At 48.0% G+C, this 20894-nt stretch overlaps 1 protein-coding gene across 1 annotated transcript in view; it reads left to right on the top strand.

The window, feature by feature from the left end:
* PKD2L1 (polycystin 2 like 1, transient receptor potential cation channel) overlaps window positions 1-20894 on the top strand; it is a 3023543-nt gene that overhangs the window by 2070486 nt on the left and 932163 nt on the right. The gene's annotated exons all lie outside the window — the stretch shown is intronic.

The raw sequence follows: 20894 nt of genomic DNA, 5'->3' as shown, positions 1-20894 counted from the left end.
ACGAATTACATTCTGCGCCAACCTCACCATCATAAACACATGATGCAATTCTCTCATAAGTCTAAAACGCATTAGACCCTGACCTCCTAAGTATAACTATATTGGGAAATTAATCTCACTAGCATAAACCATAATATGCAGAACAACCTCATAATCATAACACTACATTTAGAGGTATCAACACAGGGTGCGTAAATCATTCTACATGAATCACATTTCCTAGCACCATAATCACATTAGGGCCTGGCGCCCCACAATCCTAACCGTCCCCCTGGCCAACTGGCCATCTAAAAAAGGGGCTCAAATGCCCTGTGTCCAGAAGGTCAGGGCGCGCTGCCAATGCAGCGGGAGTCAAGGGTGCGCACTTTAGCGCAGACCTAAACGTTGCAGCTGACCACTACTTGCTGGGCAGCTGTGAATCTTAAGAAGGAGGCCTAAACGGCGCAGCTGGCACTAAGTGCTGCGCAGCTGTGGGTCACACCTGCAGGCCTGGCACTCACTGTGATCAATTAGGCAAAACGGGCCCTGGCACGGCTGTGCCCTTTTGGGCCTCACAGGGGCTTCTTAATAAGCTCTGCCCCCATGTTGGAGCCATGCAGGCTCTAGGAATAATTTAGGCTAGGCGTTGGAGCTACACAGGCTCTGTAAACAAATACATGCCCCCCATTCGTTGGAGCCATATGCAAAACGGTGGAGCCACAAAGGCTCTGGAAAATATGCGGAGCGTTGGAGCCATCTGGCTCTGAAAACAATTATGCCACGTCGTTGGAGCCCTCGGGGGCTACACTAAAACACAAATGCCCCCATTGGAGCCACGCAGGCTCTCAAGACAACTGGGCCCCACGTTGGAGCGACCAAGGCTCTGTAAAATATGCCCTCCAAAGAATTGGCTCCCAAGCGTTGGAGCGAACCGCTGCCGGTCGGGCCGCTCTGACTGGGTGCCTCTCCCAGCACTACATACTCGAGCCCCACTCACGGGCAACTGGCGCTGCTCCGGGCCTCGTTAGACTTCATCTGGGCCCCCTCCTGGGACCCAGGACTTTGGACTCTTCCCGCCGTGCTGTTCCGGTCTCCACAGAGCTTGACTGGGACCGGCAGCACTTCTCCTGACACCGCGGGGCTCCCTCTTCCCCCACGAGAGCCCCGTCTGACTTCGGCGGCATCTCCTCTTCACCCAGGCCCCCTCCTGGGACCCGGGACACTCTGGGAATACGCGGGGCTCCCTCAACTCACGGGAGCCCCGCGAGGCATGCACAGACTTCCGCGCCGCCGCCTTCTCTTCTTGGCCAATCCCTGGGCGCGGGGCTTCTCTTGGAAGACAGAAGTCCCGCCCCACGACAGGCAAAACGCTGCCTGACTTCCGGTTTTGCGGCACGGCCGCGGTGGTGAATACGAGGGGTAGGCTCCCTCCCAAGTTTGAATCTAGAGCGGGGTGGGCACCCACAATTTAAATAACAAAATGAGCGGGGTGGGCATCCGCTTTAAGTACGGGCAAAGTCGCGCGGTGGGCACCCGCGCATAACAATGAAAGCCAAGTCGCGGGATGGGCACCCGCACATAAAAATAATTAAATAAGCGGGGTGGGCACCTGCATTTGAAGCTAAGGCAAAAAGCGGGGTGGGCACCCGCAAAGCTCAGAAGGAGGGGGGAATCCCTACGAGGGGGATTCCCTCAGCCAGGGCTGCAGCGCAGCGCTGCCCAGCCCCCAGGCTCTCCCTCTCCTAGGCAAAAGCTCCAGATAAAGCGCTCCCAGGGCGCTGGAAGGCTGTAGCAAGCCTTGGCAAAGTCAAAGGGAAGAAAAAGGTTCAAGAGGTCCTGGAGGCATCGGGGGCAAAGTAGGGCCCGCACACAGGGCCCTCCAGCAGGGAGGCAGCCCCCATGGCCGTCCCTCCTGGGCCCCATCAGCAGCAAGCCCCCCCCTGTCAGGATCCAAAAGAGAACACTTTCATGGGGTCACAGCCCCTTCTTTTATACCACATTTCCCTTTGTTCTAACAGTGTAGGGTATGGGAGAACCAGATACAACTGGTTCAGGGGAGCTCCTGAGCACATTGTTTTGCTCAGCTCCTCTCTCCCTTTCACAGGACAGGCTAGGTGCTCAGATGCACTACAGGGGGCGGAGCCAGCATTGTGGAGGGAAGGCACAGTCCTATTCAGGTCCCAGGTGCAACTCCTCCCTCCCATCTACATGCAGATCTCTCCATTCACCAACCGGGCAAACTCACTCTGGCTCCTGGAATTCCCCAGCCCTCTCAGCTCCTGTCAATGACAAGCCAGACAGGCACTCCACATCAGGCAGGCAGACACACAGTACACAGAAAGGCCAACTTCTAGAAGTGGCACTTCTCCACTAGTCACCATAAATCTGCGCACACCATTGCGCAGCATTTATTCTCACGAGTTTGCACATACTAAACTCGACCCTGCACTCCACTCACACCAGGAATTACCATGGACACACATATACCCCATGCATTCCTATGGGAGGGCCGGCCTATCTCACCACACGCACTCAGAGAGCGCACGCACTTTACACTGGGCCACAGTGCTAAAGTGCGCAGAGGCCAAAAATCACTACCATTATGTCAGATCTTAAGGCAAAAAGTTCAGGAGTGAACCTGCCAGAAGGGCCAAGTCCAACAGTCCTATCCTGGAACGTTGCCGGCCTTAAGAATAAACTGCCTTGCCCCGAATGGGGGCTTTTTGTGGACCATTATGACATCTGCATGTTCCAAGAAACATGGGCACGGGATGACTCTACTAGGGTGGGGTTCGCGTCATTCAATATCCCAACCATCATTAGAGATAGGGGTAGACCGTCTGGGGGCTTATGTATTTGGGTTGGCTCACACTTGGGTTGCACAGCTATTCAGTTGAACACTCTGTCTAGCGACATCGAATGTGTAACTCTTAGTTTTCGAACCAAGCTAAAGTTTGCTGTCATTAACGTTTACTCTCGACCTGTTAGTCTTAGATAAGAATCCCCAACCCTTAATTTATTGAATTCCTTTATTTTTACTGTTTCCCCGGACATGAGGTTGATAGCTGGAGGTAACTTTAACTGTCAATTCGAGCCCCTTCCTGGAATTTCTGATGCAATCTCTGGCACGGAGGATTCCCAATGGTCAATCCCCGATCACCTAGTTTTTGGTGCCACTGTGGGGCATCTGGCACTCTTACACACTTACTGTGGCACTGTCCTAAATTGCACTTTTACTGCACAGAAGTGCTTGCGGACATCGATCAGATTATTGCCACCGATCTGCCCCGCTTCCTAAGTTATATTCTGTTGGGCTTACCTAACCCATTAACGTATCCACTGAAGTGGAGGAGAGGGAGGGCTATTACCATAGCACTTCGTGCTGCTAAACAAGTTTTGCTATCCAAATGGGGCACAGATAATGTTCCCACCCATATGGACATGCTGCACAAGCTTTGGAACCTACTCAATATGGAAAAGCTGACCTCTGTTGTGGAACATACTATTGCAACTATTTTACGCTGTTATTGCTGCCTGGTTGCTGTCTGGCTGGGGACTTCTAGTCCCAGGAATCATTGCTCTCCCAGGAGGGAGGAGCGTGAGCCCTTTGCGCTACAAATAGCGCCGCGAACACCCGCAGCGTGGGACTCTGCTATTGCTGACTGGTTGCTGTCTGGCTGGGGACTCCTAGTCCCAGGAATCCTTGCTCTCCCAGGAGGGAGGAGCGTGAGCCCTTCGTGCTACAAATAGTGCCGTGAACACACGGGGCGCGGGACGCTGCTGTTGTTGCCTGGTTGCTGTCTGGCACCTGCAGGGTAATTCAATCTACTACAACATCTGTCGGCCCCGCCATCATTCCCTCAGTGAGCTTTTCCACCCTTAACGCTCACCCACTGGATGCCCCCAACGAAATGCTCCATACAGGGAGTAAGTTGAAGGTCCATGTTAGAAATGGGATTTCTGGTTGGCTAAGGCTTGCGCCAAAGCCAGGCAACAACATCCCAGGCACACTACAAAAAGAACTCCACACAAGGTTATATATAAAAATAGCCTTTGTATTATCATAACACATTAGAATAGTATTCAGATAATATACATGGTGCCACCTGGCACTAGATTATATTTACAAGGGAGTATTTACACCTGACAGGGCAGACTGGACCACTGTCAGAACCATCACAAAGTGAATTTAGTAGATGTAGGACTTATCATAAACATAGAACACAACTCGAAACTACTGGTAACCACTGTAATTAGCATCAGCCAGTAACATAAACTACATTATGCACCGTATCACATCAGGCACGAATTACATTCTGCGCCAACCTCACCATCATAAACACATGATGCAATTCTCTCATAAGTCTAAAACGCATTAGACCCTGACCTCCTAAGTATAACTATATTGGGAAATTAATCTCACTAGCATAAACCATAATATGCAGAACAACCTCATAATCATAACACTACATTTAGAGGTATCAACACAGGGTGCGTAAATCATTCTACATGAATCACATTTCCTAGCACCATAATCACATTAGGGCCTGGCGCCCTACAATCCTAACCGTCCCCCTGGCCAACTGGCCATCTAAAAAAGGGGCTCAAATGCCCTGTGTCCAGAAGGTCAGGGCGCGCTGCCAATGCAGCGGGAGTCAAGGGTGCGCACTTTAGCGCAGACCTAAACGTTGCAGCTGACCACTACTTGCTGGGCAGCTGTGAATCTTAAGAAGGAGGCCTAAACGGCGCAGCTGGCACTAAGTGCTGCGCAGCTGTGGGTCACACCTGCAGGCCTGGCACTCACTGTGATCAATTAGGCAAAACGGGCCCTGGCACGGCTGTGCCCTTTTGGGCCTCACTGGGGCTTCTTAATAAGCTCTGCCCCCATGTTGGAGCCATGCAGGCTCTAGGAATAATTTAGGCTAGGCGTTGGAGCTACACAGGCTCTGTAAACAAATACATGCCCCCCATTCGTTGGAGCCATATGCAAAACGGTGGAGCCACAAAGGCTCTGGAAAATATGCGGAGCGTTGGAGCCATCTGGCTCTGAAAACAATTATGCCACGTCGTTGGAGCCCTCGGGGGCTACACTAAAACACAAATGCCCCCATTGGAGCCACGCAGGCTCTCAAGACAACTGGGCCCCACGTTGGAGCGACCAAGGCTCTGTAAAATATGCCCTCCAAAGAATTGGCTCCCAAGCGTTGGAGCGAACCGCTGCCGGTCGGGCCGCTCTGACTGGGTGCCTCTCCCAGCACTACATACTCGAGCCCCACTCACGGGCAACTGGCGCTGCTCCGGGCCTCGTTAGACTTCATCTGGGCCCCCTCCTGGGACCCAGGACTTTGGACTCTTCCCGCCGTGCTGTTCCGGTCTCCACAGAGCTTGACTGGGACCGGCAGCACTTCTCCTGACACCGCGGGGCTCCCTCTTCCCCCACGAGAGCCCCGTCTGACTTCGGCGGCATCTCCTCTTCACCCAGGCCCCCTCCTGGGACCCGGGACACTCTGGGAATACGCGGGGCTCCCTCAACTCACGGGAGCCCCGCGAGGCATGCACAGACTTCCGCGCCGCCGCCTTCTCTTCTTGGCCAATCCCTGGGCGCGGGGCTTCTCTTGGAAGACAGAAGTCCCGCCCCACGACAGGCAAAACGCTGCCTGACTTCCGGTTTTGCGGCACGGCCGCGGTGGTGAATACGAGGGGTAGGCTCCCTCCCAAGTTTGAATCTAGAGCGGGGTGGGCACCCACAATTTAAATAACAAAATGAGCGGGGTGGGCATCCGCTTTAAGTACGGGCAAAGTCGCGCGGTGGGCACCCGCGCATAACAATGAAAGCCAAGTCGCGGGATGGGCACCCGCACATAAAAATAATTAAATAAGCGGGGTGGGCACCTGCATTTGAAGCTAAGGCAAAAAGCGGGGTGGGCACCCGCAAAGCTCAGAAGGAGGGGGGAATCCCTACGAGGGGGATTCCCTCAGCCAGGGCTGCAGCGCAGCGCTGCCCAGCCCCCAGGCTCTCCCTCTCCTAGGCAAAAGCTCCAGATAAAGCGCTCCCAGGGCGCTGGAAGGCTGTAGCAAGCCTTGGCAAAGTCAAAGGGAAGAAAAAGGTTCAAGAGGTCCTGGAGGCATCGGGGGCAAAGTAGGGCCCGCACACAGGGCCCTCCAGCAGGGAGGCAGCCCCCATGGCCGTCCCTCCTGGGCCCCATCAGAAGCAAGCCCCCCCCTGTCAGGATCCAAAAGAGAACACTTTCATGGGGTCACAGCCCCTTCTTTTATACCACATTTCCCTTTGTTCTAACAGTGTAGGGTATGGGAGAACCAGATACAACTGGTTCAGGGGAGCTCCTGAGCACATTGTTTTGCTCAGCTCCTCTCTCCCTTTCACAGGACAGGCTAGGTGCTCAGATGCACTACAGGGGGCGGAGCCAGCATTGTGGAGGGAAGGCACAGTCCTATTCAGGTCCCAGGTGCAACTCCTCCCTCCCATCTACATGCAGATCTCTCCATTCACCAACCGGGCAAACTCACTCTGGCTCCTGGAATTCCCCAGCCCTCTCAGCTCCTGTCAATGACAAGCCAGACAGGCACTCCACATCAGGCAGGCAGACACACAGTACACAGAAAGGCCAACTTCTAGAAGTGGCACTTCTCCACTAGTCACCATAAATCTGCGCACACCATTGCGCAGCATTTATTCTCACGAGTTTGCACATACTAAACTCGACCCTGCACTCCACTCACACCAGGAATTACCATGGACACACATATACCCCATGCATTCCTATGGGAGGGCCGGCCTATCTCACCACACGCACTCAGAGAGCGCACGCACTTTACACTGGGCCACAGTGCTAAAGTGCGCAGAGGCCAAAAATCACTACCATTATGTCAGATCTTAAGGCAAAAAGTTCAGGAGTGAACCTGCCAGAAGGGCCAAGTCCAACAGTCCTATCCTGGAACGTTGCCGGCCTTAAGAATAAACTGCCTTGCCCCGAATGGGGGCTTTTTGTGGACCATTATGACATCTGCATGTTCCAAGAAACATGGGCACGGGATGACTCTACTAGGGTGGGGTTCGCGTCATTCAATATCCCAACCATCATTAGAGATAGGGGTAGACCGTCTGGGGGCTTATGTATTTGGGTTGGCTCACACTTGGGTTGCACAGCTATTCAGTTGAACACTCTGTCTAGCGACATCGAATGTGTAACTCTTAGTTTTCGAACCAAGCTAAAGTTTGCTGTCATTAACGTTTACTCTCGACCTGTTAGTCTTAGATAAGAATCCCCAACCCTTAATTTATTGAATTCCTTTATTTTTACTGTTTCCCCGGACATGAGGTTGATAGCTGGAGGTAACTTTAACTGTCAATTCGAGCCCCTTCCTGGAATTTCTGATGCAATCTCTGGCACGGAGGATTCCCAATGGTCAATCCCCGATCCGCAAATTTCCCCAACTAAGGCTAGGTCCCCACTGGCACTTCAAATCAATGCAATCACTCTGACTCATTCCTTGAGAGCCTGTAATGGCCGCACACTATTGCATATACCAGGGAAATCAACAATTAATACAATTGGCCATGCTTCTCTCCTGGATTACATCCTTGTTGAAACAAGATTATGGCCTAAGGTTCTCGATTTTGCCGTGGTTTCGCGGCATGATAGTGACCATAATGCCGTGGCACTGATACTGAAGGTGCCAGACCAGGGTATTGCCCTAACCATCAGACCCGTCCCCGAAAATAGATTAATTCTCTCCAATAACAGGAGAAGAATTTAATAAAGCAACCACCTGATAAGTTGAATGCACTCTATGCAATTGTAGTTCCAGTCCTCATAGAAATCAGAGGTGATGCTGCTGCAGCAGGCAATCCAGCTCCTATCAATAAACTTGTAGAAATACATACAGCCCTGGCTGCCAAACTGGTCAATATATTGTATCCAAAAATGCACCCCAAGGCGAAAAAACAGGTAATTCATTCATGGTTTAATGTTAATTGCCGAAAGGCGAAACAGGCCCTCTTAGCAGTCATTAAAGTAAAAAAAAAGTTATTGATTAAATGTAAGCGGGTGTTGTATAAAGAGGCCATATGTTTAGCAAAGCAGTCCTGGGAATTAAACAAATGGGACGACATAAAAGCTGCCCTGCTGAATAAAGATATGAAGGAATTCTGGGCTATAGTTAGAACAGGCAGTAGGGAAGGCAATTTAGCCATAGAGCCGAATATAGCAGCAGGAAAGTGGGTAGATCATTTCCAGGCGTTATATAGTACAAAGGCAGCATTCGGCTGCCACAATGACACACTCATAATCTCCCTAGTCCACGTGTGCCGATGTCGGTTCGGCAGATGAGACAACTACTATCTTATCAAGGACCATTCATGAAGAAGGTGCTGAGATCACCCTTCTTGAAGTCTCAAATGCAATAAAGAAACTTCCCGCCAGTAAAGCACCGGGTCTAGACAAGCTCCCTGGGGATCTCTTTCGGGAAGAACCAAGAATTTGGGGCCCTTACCTATGGGTATTATTTAATGGCATAATGAAAGGTATGTCGATCCCTGAAACCTGGGCGGGGCAGAAATTGTCCCAGTTTTTAAAAAGGCCTCCCCACTTCTCCCTGCAAACTATAGACCGATCAGCTTGATCGATGTTACGCAAACATTGTTTGCTCGGGTACTCCTTGACCGCCTTCAGGGCGGGATGGAAGACTGTTCGAGGGAGATTTTTTAAGGGTCAAGAGGGCAGGGGGCTGAGCACAGGGCTCAGGGAACCTTCACTGTATTATCGAGGGAGTGAGTTAGGTACAAAAGGGGCACCTTAATTTGAGCCGGGGTTTCTGGGAACGCTCGCTCTAAAAATGAAGGAAACAGATGTGTGAGCCATGAAAACTGAGGCCGAAAGTCTAACAGTTTTATTAAGAAGATGCAGCTTCAAAAAACTGCAAGACAAAGACAAAAAAATACAAAATACAGAATACAGTGGCTCCACATTCACAGATAGTCACAAGGATTAGATGGCATTTCTGTATTAAAAAGTTTGTACTGTTTGAGAGAGAGAGAGACTAAACCTCAAAGACACATTTATAAATGCACCATGAAAACAGTATAATTCAAAGAAAATATTTCTCAGAATGCATAATACATTTTATCTAGGAATACTCACGTTTACCTAAGAGTGAGCAATCCTGCAATCACAATATAGATATTTTAAATGCAAAAATGGGAAAACAATGGTTAAACATAACATGGCATTTCATACAATTAAAATAGAACAAGACACTTTAAACACTTTAAGTAAAACTGAACAAAAGCTCTTGGGGAAAACCTACACAGCCTGTTACCTACATACAGACAGGGAGGTAGTCCGCCGAGGACTGTGTGAGCTCCCCTTATATACTGTTTTAGGCTATGAGGAGCGCCTACAATAACGTCATCTCACGCCACTTCTACCTACGTCAGTTACTTTAAAGCTTGGTCTGCAACTTTTATCAGACGTGTCGTCTCTATCCCACTGAATGCGGAATGTAGACTAGGTGAAAAGGTTATTTTCTCAGGCCAAGCTCTCGTCGTAAATTGCATAGGGCAAGCAGAAAATATGTAATGCAAAGGAATAATATATATATATATATATATATATATATATATATATATATATATATATATATATATATATATATATATATATATTCACTGAAAAAACCATAGGTTTCACACATGTTATAGTTAGCTGGACATTTTACTGATAAAAAAACAATGAAATTCCCCCGTTATAGTTACTGTAGGCAACTATAACTCACGCGACCGCAATCCTCTGCTGATGCTAATACTGTATTTAGACACTTATTTGCCCATGTCTTCTTCCATTAAATTTTAGCTATACATATATTACAAATATTTTTTTTTCATAAAGACACATATGTCATCAGCAGAGGATTACGGTCGCGTGAGTTATAGTTGCCTACAGTAACTATAACGGGGGAATTTCATTGGTTTTTTATCAGTAAAATGTCCAGCTAACTATAACATGTGTGAAACCTATGGTTTTTTCAGTGAATTTGCAAGGTTTTTTAAATGCTAATTCCTAACTATAACGTGTGTGAAACCTATGGTTTTTTCAGTGAATTTGTACGTTTTTTTAAATGCTAAGTTACTTTACGCCATTTGTGGCGTGCGCGCCCACTTAACGCAGTTCGTTCCGTGCGCGCACGGTGCGCTTCGCGCTCCGTGCGCGCACAGTGAGCACGGGGTACGCTTCGCGCACCGCGTGCCCACGTTACGCTAGATGGGCCATGAACGCACGATGCGCTTTGCGCACCGTGCGCACATGGAGGTCATATGATGAGCATCGTTGTGACAGGTAAAATATAGGTTTTGTTTAACTCTGATGAGCCATGCACAAAAGGTGCACTTCGGGCACCTTTTGCACACGGGGTGGGGAGAATGTGGATATTTTTTTTAAAAAAATATTTCTTACCGTACGCGTACGGTAAGCGTAATCGGCGAAATTTTGGAAAAAATTAAAATTGCCTTTTTTCACTTGGGGGATCGTTGGGGACTCCCTCGACATGGCTAGGTGCTTGGGAGCTGTGTAAACAGCCCCTTTACATGATTTGCACTTTGTTTTTCAACCCCCTGTCAGAGTGCGAGAGAGAAAATGGCGGCCGCCGCTTCCTGGTTTCGACCGATTCGAATGTTTACTAAGATCTAAGGGCCAATCAGAATCGCGCTCGCGCACGCCACCGTACGCGTACGGTAAGCGCACCGTAAGCGCACCGTAAGCTGGCTCAGATATATATATTGATTTAAAGGCTATTTTCTCAGAATCCACTGAACAGATTTACACCAAACCTACAAAAGGCACTTCCTTGACCTGAGGACTACCTCTCTGCCAAATTTCAAGTAATTCTGTTCAGCCGTTCGGGCTGTAGCTGTGTCTAAAGGTCCTATGGAAAAATGCATGGGAAAAACGCGTTTTGGGACCCCCCTTTTATCTCAGCCCCCGCTTGACGAATCCCCCCGAGACTTTCAGGATAGGAGCGGAGCGTAGCGCCCCACCTATTTTGAAAAATTCGCGAGGATTCGTCAACCGGCGCCAAAGTTATTCAAAATAGAATGTTGCGGATTTCCTATGGAAACGTGGTCCTAACTATAACTACCTACTGGCGACCGCCAGTAGGTAATATATATATATATATATATATATATATATATATATAGAGAGAGAGAGATACATATATATACATATATATAGATATATGTGTCTGGATTGCCACATTCATCACGCCGGTCTGACGGGGGCCAACGGTTGCTGCGGTGGGAACTTCTCTATTTTTCATGTACAGACCCAGGATGTGATGTGCCATATGTCGACAGAATAGAGAAACGGTGAACTCTGCGCTAGTGAACTTCACACACAAGTAGGGTGGGGGCTCTATAGTTTGGAGCAGGATACCTCGCAGAGAGAGAGGCTGGCAGTGATTTTGGTCAGACAAGCCTAGGGCCTGCTGTTCAGTAAAGATGGGTGCAGGACTTTGGTCAACTTAACAGAAGGCCTACAAATTGGGCTGGCAGGGCCTACGCAGGGGTTCATGCTTTGCTGAGTGACAAGGATGGCTCAGGGTACTTGTTATATGGTAAAACCAGACCCTCTCTCATTTCCCTCCTCTTGTTCATTTTTGAACACCATTCGAACAGCATATCTAGCTGGTGGTGGAGGTCGTGCCCTCAATGAGCGACTGTTTGTAGTTCATATTTAGGTCAGTTCTTAATGTCACATCGTCTCCCCCCAATTGGTCAGTCATTGCTTCATATGGATACACCACGTCTCTCCCCGAGGGAAGTGGGGGGCTACTAGACACCCGGTAGTGGCGATCAAGGGGGACCTGCGATGTGCTAGAGTCAGGGATGGTGAGCTCCACTAAATTTATCATAGCCATCTCCTCCCCATTTCCCTGCCTCCTGCATACTCCTGAGTATGTTCCTGTATCTGCATAGTTCATCCCAACTACCTTAGAGCTGAATTTCTTTACACAATGAATTAGGACCTGTGTACCGCAACACACTAACAACAACACACAAAAAATAGGCATTATAAATTTCAGTACAACAGACAGCCATGAAGGCATCCAATCTAAGTTGAACCAATTATAAAAAACGTCTGCTTCAGCACCTCCCTCCTCATGCATCTTTTTCCCCAAATTATCCAAGTCCACAATGGTCTTTGTAAGCGTGCCATTGTCTGCATCATTGGCCAAGATGAAAGTGCAGCAGGATTTCCCAATTCTGGCGCATATTCCACCATTCATTGCAGTTAACTGATCTAGAACATATCGGTGTTCCAGAATCATAAGTCTCAAAGGTCGCAGTTCTTCTTTTATGCTGTTGAACCCATCACGGGTGTTGTTGACGAGTTGCATGAGTTCATATCGGGTCACTTGAAGCCAGCGGGCATTTGCTTTAGTCTGGAACAGGGCGATAGCGCCCCCAGCGTCATTGAAAAGGCTTAATTCTTGTGGTATCTCGCGAAAGGGGCCATCTGAGAAATAGTTCTTGATACCCCTTCTCTGGTGATGGAGAAGGGTGATATTGGCCTGTTATCGGGTGGGCATGAATGTGGGAAATGTTCGCTGCTGGTACGACCAGATGCAGTTCATGCATTGTCACCATCGTACACAGTCCTTTCCAGTGGGGAGGCAGCTGCAGATATATGTGTTCTCCAAAGGCCCAATAGATGTCCATGAGGCTGGAGGTGCCGTACTGTAGGTCCAAATTAAAAATGGTGTTGCAGCAATTAGTGTTTCGGCCCACAGGAACTGTACCGTTACCTAGGAAGCAAAGAAGAGGAGATTTTAGCTTGTATGCTCTCTTTTTGTAAGTCGTGCCCTGATTGAAGGTGTATCTTCTAGTTTCCTGTGCCCATGTCTCAGCGCACTCTTCCCCAATGTTCCTGTCAATATCATGTTTGTGCTCTTCTCCTGCAATCGGGTTTCCTAAGGAGGCTGCCTTACATATTAAGTCATGTGGGCCATTCCATTTGCTGTTAAAATAAATATTGGCCTTTAGGCGCAGTATTGGTCTTCACCGACAAGGGCAGTTGGAAATCATATGGTTGACTTTATCATGGTGATTTGTGTGGCACTTTGATGGAGGTGTGAGGAAAGTGAAATACCCTAATGTCTTAAAGTTATGTTCCCAAACTTGCATTATGTTCATAAGCACTCTCATGCTATGGTAAACTTCCATTCCCCCTTCATACTCCTGTGGATCAGTAACAACTGTGAATGTAACATAGTTGTTATCCCATTCTGTAGATTTTACATATGCATCGTCTATTTCGCCCGACTGAAGCTGAATCTGACCATGTACACGGCAAAGAAACAGGTGGAGAAGACATTTGGCGGTGGGACTTCTCTGGGGAAAATCAGTTTATCTGCGCCTACAGCGTGGGGAATGTGGGAGCACACAAAGCAGGACTCATTTGTAACTTTCTTCCCAACTTCCATCATGTCCCTATACCACATGTTATCTAATAGTGCGTTATGGACTCCATGATCCCCTGCTGGCTTGTCAGGGCACTGAGAGTGGACGTCAGGCATAGAGTGCTGGTCGAAAGTGTAAACAACTGTGTTTTGGAGATCACTGACCCAGTCTGAGACTGGGGGGGCCTGCGCTTTCTTACATTGGGTACGTAACGTATACCTTGTCGGCGCTTGCTTGCGTTGGGTACTCAATTTATATCTAATACTTTGTCTATTTTTGCGGGATCGTTTAGGGGTATCTGGCACAGGGGGATTAAGGGTGAGATCAAGTACCATGTCCCATTCGGTATGGTTGGCAGGGGGTGTGGGAGGTGTCAGTGTGGGCTGTACATGGGAGCATAGCTACTACTGGTGTTTCTCTCAGTTTGCTTATTACCAGGAAGTGTCTTGAAAGTGGGGTGCACTGTGGTGGTGGCAGTTCTAATCTTGCTGGCAGCACATCTCTCTCTCTCTGAAAGTACTGCAAGCCAGTAGAATATAGCAATTGCGACAAAAAATATAACAAAAAATACTGACGACTGTACATATCATTTTAAATGAGAGTTCTGTACGAGGGGTGTGTCTGTTACTATGTCTCAGTCCATAGACCACCATGAGATCTCCATACTCCTGTTCATGGATTTTCAGTGGAAACATGATGCCCTCCTCTCGTTCATCATTTAGACCTTGGATGGTGCCGGGTGGATCCTCACATGGCTCCGATGTATCCATGCTTTCCTCTCAGCTATTCGGACAGTAGTGGGTGAAGAGTCCAGAACTTGAAAGGGTCCGTCAAATTTGGGGTCTCTCCACTTCCGGACTTGTTTCTTTATGAAGATCTTTGTTCCAGGGCAGATAGGTGGAAGTTCATCAGAAAAAGGGCCCTTGTTCTTTGTCTTTGATATCTGAACAGAAAGGAACTTTGCAGCACGAGTTAGAGCACACAAGTAATCAGCTTTCACAATCTCAGAAGACGTTTCAGTGTCTACTTTGGGTCTGGTGGAAGGTACTACCACATTCATTGCTCTGCCAGTGACAAGCTGATGAGGTGTGAGGTGATGATCAGAATTGGGAGTGTTTCTGAGTGTAAACAGAGCAATGGGAACGCAATACCGCCATTTCTTTCCAATTGTGGCAGTTATTTTACTGATTTTAGCTTTAAGCAGGCCGTTGAGGCGCTCACAAATACCATTGCTTTGTGGGTGATAGGCTGAAGTCAACTTATGTTTAATTCCTAACATTGTGGTAAGTATGTCAAAAATAGCGTTTGAAAAATGGCTGCCATTGTCACAACGAATGGCGTCCGGTAAACCCCAGCGAGAGATGACCTCACGAAGCAGGAATATAGCTGCGGCCTTTGCGTCACAATGGACACATGGTCCAGCCTCAATCCACCTTGAAAATGGGCATACTACCACAATGAGGTATCGATAATTTTGGCACCTGTCAATCAAGTCTACATAGTCAATGTGGAGTTCTCTAAAAGGACCTTTGGGCCTTGGTATTGTTGAAGCAACTGTTTTCATAGTTGGGTTAGGTGAATATTGCTGACAAATGAGGCATTGATGAACAAAGAGTTGTATCTGCTTATATGCATTGGGGATGAACCACTCTGTCTGCAAAGTCGTGGACATGTTGTCACGAGGAGTATGTGTAGGAAGGTGTAACTGAGTGAGTGCTATTTGCAATAGTGCCTGTGGCATGACAGACTTTCCTGTCATTGTCTGCCTGTAAATGAAATATGAAGCATCCTGTTGCACTCCCCTCTTCTTCCACACCTCTTTTTCCTTCAGGTGGGGCACTCCTGTATATCTCGGAGGAGCAGTTTTGCAATGCGATCATATTGCTGTGTATTATCAATAGTGTATGGAATTGTTGGATCAGGGGTATCTGAGAGTGGTGAATCACCTGTCTCATCAACTGTTTTTTGTGTATCTTCCTGTACTGCTAAGGGTGCATCTTGGGCAAGCAGGATGGGGGCACAGTGATGTTGTGGTGATGGTGCAGGCCGGGGCCCTCTGGCGGCTGCTCTAGAAACAAAATCTTGGTCATTTGTGTGTGCAGCACACTTCACTACAGCTACTTCTGCTGGCAATGTCAATTAGTCTATTAGCTCTTCAAGTAACTGTTTGTGCATTACAGGTGTGCCATCTGTTTTGAGGAAGCCACGCCTTTTCCATCTTAAGATGCTGGAATGTGTTGTTGTGGTGACATATGCAGAATCGGAATACACAGTAATGCTTTCATCTGCTCCATGTTTGAGGGCTGCAATCAGTGCTACTAATTCTGCTGCTTGTGCTGAGTAATGTGATGGCAATGTTATCTGCTGTACAATGTCTAGAGAGTCGGAGGAGCCATTCTGTTGTGCTCTGACCACTGCAGCTCCTGTGTATCTTATCCCTGTCTCTTGATCAATGGTCGAGGAACCATCAACAAAGTAAACTATACTGTCTGGTAATGGGTCCTCCTTTGCTGTTCCTGACTCATTTTGACAGTATGTGGCACAATCATGAGTGTCATCATCTGTGGTGGCAATGGGATGGGCAAAGAACGTGGCTGGGTTTACACTGTGACATTTAACAATGTTTAAAGATGGTAATGACAGTTTGACTTTGTAGCCTGACACTCTTTGTGTGTTAAGGGTCGTTTTAGCTTTTTGTATTATTGCAAAGACAGCATGCTCAGTGTACAGTGTCAGAGGGAAACTCATAACTATGGGGGTGCTTTTTTCAACAGCAAACGCTGCGGTCGATAAAGCTTATTCACAGGGATAGTGGCCCTTCATCACTGAGTCTAACATGCCACTGAAGTATGCAATTGGTTTGTGGCCCATGGGGTACTTTTGGGTGAGGACTGCTGTCATGACCTTTCCATTACAGTGAGTGAACAGGTAGAATTCTTTTGTGTAGTCTGGAGATCCTAGCACTGGTGCATTTGTAATCTCATCTTTCAATTTTGCAGAGGCTGATGTCATTTCAGGTGTCCAGTCCATCTTTTTATGTCTGTCTTTAGCCATTTTGACAGCTTTCAGGAGTGGTGCAGTGAGGGTAGAATAGTCAAAGACCCATTGTCTAATGTAGTTCACTAGTCCTAGGAACTTTTTCATGTCTTTGACTGTCTGTGGTTCTGAAGTGTTTATTACCTCTACTCTTCCTGGGGTAACTCTTCTCCCTGATGCTGAAATCAGTTGACCTAAGTACTGTACTTCCTCCTGACAGTATTGCAGTTTTTGTTTGTCTACTTTGTATCCTTTCTGTGCTAGTGTTGTAAGCAGCGCAATTGTATCCTGCCGGCACTGCTGCTCTGTGGTGCTACAGAGGAGTATGTCATCGACATATTGTAGCAGGGTGCTGTCACATTGGAAATTTGACAAACCAACTTTGACAACTCTGTTGAACACGCTGGGGGACTCACAATACCCTTGTGGTAACCTTTTATATGTGAACTGCCTATGTTTGAATGAGAACACGAATAAGAACTGGCTGTCAGGGTGCAAAGGGACACTGAAAAGGCATTTTTCAGGTCAATGACAGAGAAGTATTTGGTATCAGGTGGGATGTTAGTAAGGATCACTGAAGGGTCAGGGACAATGGGAAATTCTGGAACCACTATGCTGTTAATGGAGCGAAGATCATGAACTAACCTCCATTGGTTTGTCTTCTGCTTGCAAACCGGAAAAAGACAGGTGTTGCACGGCGAGACACTGGGGTATATTACACCTTGGTCTAGCAAAGCTTGTATAGTGGGGGCAATGCCCTCCTCCGCTTCTTTGGACCGTGGGTACTGGTGCACTTGAGGGAGCATGGCGCCCAGTTTGAGTGTCACTCTGAAGGGCACAGCTGATTGAATGAGACCCACATCGTTGGGACCAGTTGTCCACAAGTTGGAGGGCACCTGAGCTAGGTCTGAGTCACGTGCGGTATCAAATAGCATGGGTGGAGTAGGTGTTCTAATTTCAACTGTCACTGACAGGGGGACTGGATTTTGATAGAGAATCTCAGCTTTCAAATATTCCTCAGGATCCCCAAAGAGTTGGTGATCTGAAATGTTCCTGACCAGGTGTCCAGGCTCAATGAAAATGACACAGGCCCATGCGTGGGCGTAGTCATCTATGGCTAGAAAAACTCCATATGTGGGTGCTATTTGAAGACAGTGTATGTCTAAGATCATATTCTTGTTAGGTACAGGAATGTCCTGTGATTGAGGACGAAAGAGAATTTCTTTGGGAAGTTGGACAGTGCGGCCATTCATTTCTGGTGTGTTGGCAACAACGATGTGTACTGCAGTGGAGAAAGATTGCTCATCCACTGGGTGGGCTCTTATCTGATCCTTTAGGAAAGAATCCACAGTGACAGCCATCATTCTGGCCAATGGTGTACCTGGGATGGAGCAAGTCATTGTACCATTCTCATTAAAATATATTGTCATGTTTAATTTTGCCATGAGATCACCTCCCAAGAGATTTACTGGGGATTGTGTTGAGTAAAGTAAACGCTGCTCAACACATTTGCCTCCTATTTCTTATTTGTACTGGCTTGGTGAAAGGGACCCTTGTTATTGCCCCAGAGAAACCCTGTGTGTCTGCGATGTGGTTGGAGATGGGCAGTGCTCCTTCCCTGATACAGGAATATACGTTTTGCTGTTAATCGTGACATACACAACTGGGTCCTTCCTGACATCTGTGAGGCATGATAACACTGGGGACACTAGAGTTGTCTGTGGGCTGTCTTAACTTGAATACCCTCCAGCCTGGTACTGCTGGATGGTGCCCTGTGAGAACGTATTGGTAGGGGACATCACTGTGGCCCCTTTGGGTACAAGGGCTTGCGTTTGGGGCACCATTTGGTATACAGGTTGTTGTGCCTGTAGCATCTGTGGCTGTACTTGTTGAATTGGGGGCTGCATTTGGACCATCGCAGGAGCCTGTAGTTGTACCTGCTGCTGCATTGGCTGTTGCTGTGCTGGAGAGGGATAGGAGTACACTACCTGGGGCTGAAGTGGCTGTGGGTGATGCTGCTGAAGGTATTGTGTTGGGACCTGAGCTTGCTGTGGACGTCCTCTGACTGCTAACGTCCCTTCATCCTGCATTTTAGTACGGCAGTCTCTTATAAAGTGTCCTGGTTGGTGACAGTAGAAACATAATAGTGGTTCTGGCTGTGGTGCAGCTCTTTGGAAGCCTAATCCTCTACCTCGCCCCCACATCCCTGTATTTGCAGGCCTCATCTGTTGATTACCATAGTACTGCTGTTGTTGCCCATTGGAATATGACTGCTGTTGTGCATATTCATGGATGGGCTGCACCTGCATGGGTGGTGCTGCTACCTGTGTGTTACCTCCTAGTGCTTTCAAGGCATTTTGTGGAAAATTGGTGACAGCAGTCATTTGACTCACTGGTGTGGCTACCATGACTGTGTCAGGAGCCTCTTTTTTCTTAAGTTTTTGCTGTACTAGTTTAGCAGCTGCATTTTCAATCGCGAATTGCCTCTTTTTCTCCTGTTCCTGCTCCTTTTTGCAAAAGTGAATAGTGTGGTGTTGTATTTCTGGCCATGGTTTGCATTCCTTCGCTACTATCTCGTCTAATTTGTCCTGTACTACAGTGGGCCGTCCCTTTTTCACTGTGTGGTAAAAGAACCTGCAGTTGCCCCCCATGCACTTCCCATTTCTCTCCTAACTCCTGATGCCATTTTTCTTTCATTCTTGAAATGTAATGTGCTGGATCTTCAGTGGGTTACATTGTTTGTGACATCAGAGACCCGATGTCCGGGACATCGGGAAACTTACGGCGCAGTTGATTCCACATGGCTGCTCTGATTTTATTTAAAGGGATTACCATCACAGTGTGTATTAGTGGTGGAAAGTCTTGTGTCAACGCGTGTGAACATCTCCTCCTTATTCTCCCCAATCAGGGAAGTGAGCAGACATTTTACATCCCCAACAGCCAATGGCACACCTGCAGTGTGCTTTTCAAAGGCTTGTATCTACTTTCCAGAACCCTCTGTGAGGGGCGGAAGTTGTTTCTTCAAATTTTCATTGTCCATCAGTGACCAAGGGACATAGGCGGGGGTCATTGACGTTTTTAAACAGTAGGGGCATCTGGTGTGTCGACCCGGTGGGTCGTGTGTGGTCATATCTACGTGCGGATTTCTGCCAGACCCTTAGAGCTGGGTGCATGTACTCATAGTCCCAATCGTCATCTCCTGCCCCCTGCAGAATACATTCTTTAGCAGTGGCCATTTCTTCTGGCTCAAAAGACCCTTCCCGATGCCAGACATTCATTTGAGGTGCATTAGCTTCTGTCCAACCTGCCAAGTTTTCTGAGAATGGATTGACATAGTAGTCAGACCCTTCTCCAAGTATTACTATCTCGTTTGGCGTCAGACAGTCGGTCAACAACCGGGCCGGCCTGCTAAGGGCCATGCGGTGCATTAGCCTAGATCTGGTGGTGCGCAGATGTGCTGTACCTTACGCATCATATTCATAAGGGATGTCATCAGGGCGCCCATGGTTACCCAACACTGCAAGTCTTTCTATCTCTGTTCTTCTCCGCCTTCTTCTCCTGTATTCTGCCCGTTCAATTGCACTTGGGAAATCCAAATTATCTAGCTCTAGCTGTGGAATCGCTGGTCTGGGTGGTGCAACTACTGGTGGTGATGCCTGAGGTATGAGCACAGGTGGTGGTGTTATCTGGGAGCTATTGCTAACGACTGTTGGCTGAGCTTGGGGTATATTTAAGGTAGCTGTCAGAGAAGCTGCTGTGTTGGTCTGTGGTGAGGCTACATTTTGGGCTTCCTGATGTAAGTCTATCAATGGTGCCTGCTGTGATGAGATTGTTGGGACCCCTCCACTATGTAAACCTGCTGGGCCTGCAGCACTAGCTAATTCATTGAGTGTTGGTCGGTGTCCTTTATCTTATTGGCCCATGCCATCCAGTAGTTCAGTGAGTTGGTTTTTTACCCTGCCTACTTGCACTGACGACCGCCGGATGGTTGCGGTATTGCCAGTGGGGCTTGTTGAGTGCTGTTCGTATGACATGTCCCCTGCCTCTCTACTTGTTCCTCGAAATAAGTCATGCTCTGTCCTCCACCTGATAATTATTGCCTCAGTGAGTACCTCAGAGGGGTGTAGTTCGCTGTCCCTGTTTCCCTCCTTTATTGATAGCAGGTGGTCTTTCTCTCGCTTGGGACCAGTGATAAGGGGCTGCCACCCATTATAGTGTGTCTGTGCATTGGATTGCTGCTGTCCAGGGGTGAGGAACGGGTCGTCATGTCTAGTCCCTGTTTTCTGGGGGGTCATGATCCTCAGTGAAGAATGTGGGAGCTGTGGGGTTACAAGGAGTCAACGTTAACGGATTCCGACAATTTGTTCATTAACATTTCTTCAATTTCTTTGGACCGTCAAGA

This window comes from Triturus cristatus, chromosome 1_2 (genome assembly GCF_964204655.1).
Source record: "Triturus cristatus chromosome 1_2, aTriCri1.1, whole genome shotgun sequence".
Taxonomy (NCBI): domain Eukaryota; kingdom Metazoa; phylum Chordata; class Amphibia; order Caudata; family Salamandridae; genus Triturus; species Triturus cristatus.
The sequence above is the reverse complement of the archived record's forward strand: the minus strand, read 5'-3'. Positions and strand labels throughout refer to the sequence as shown.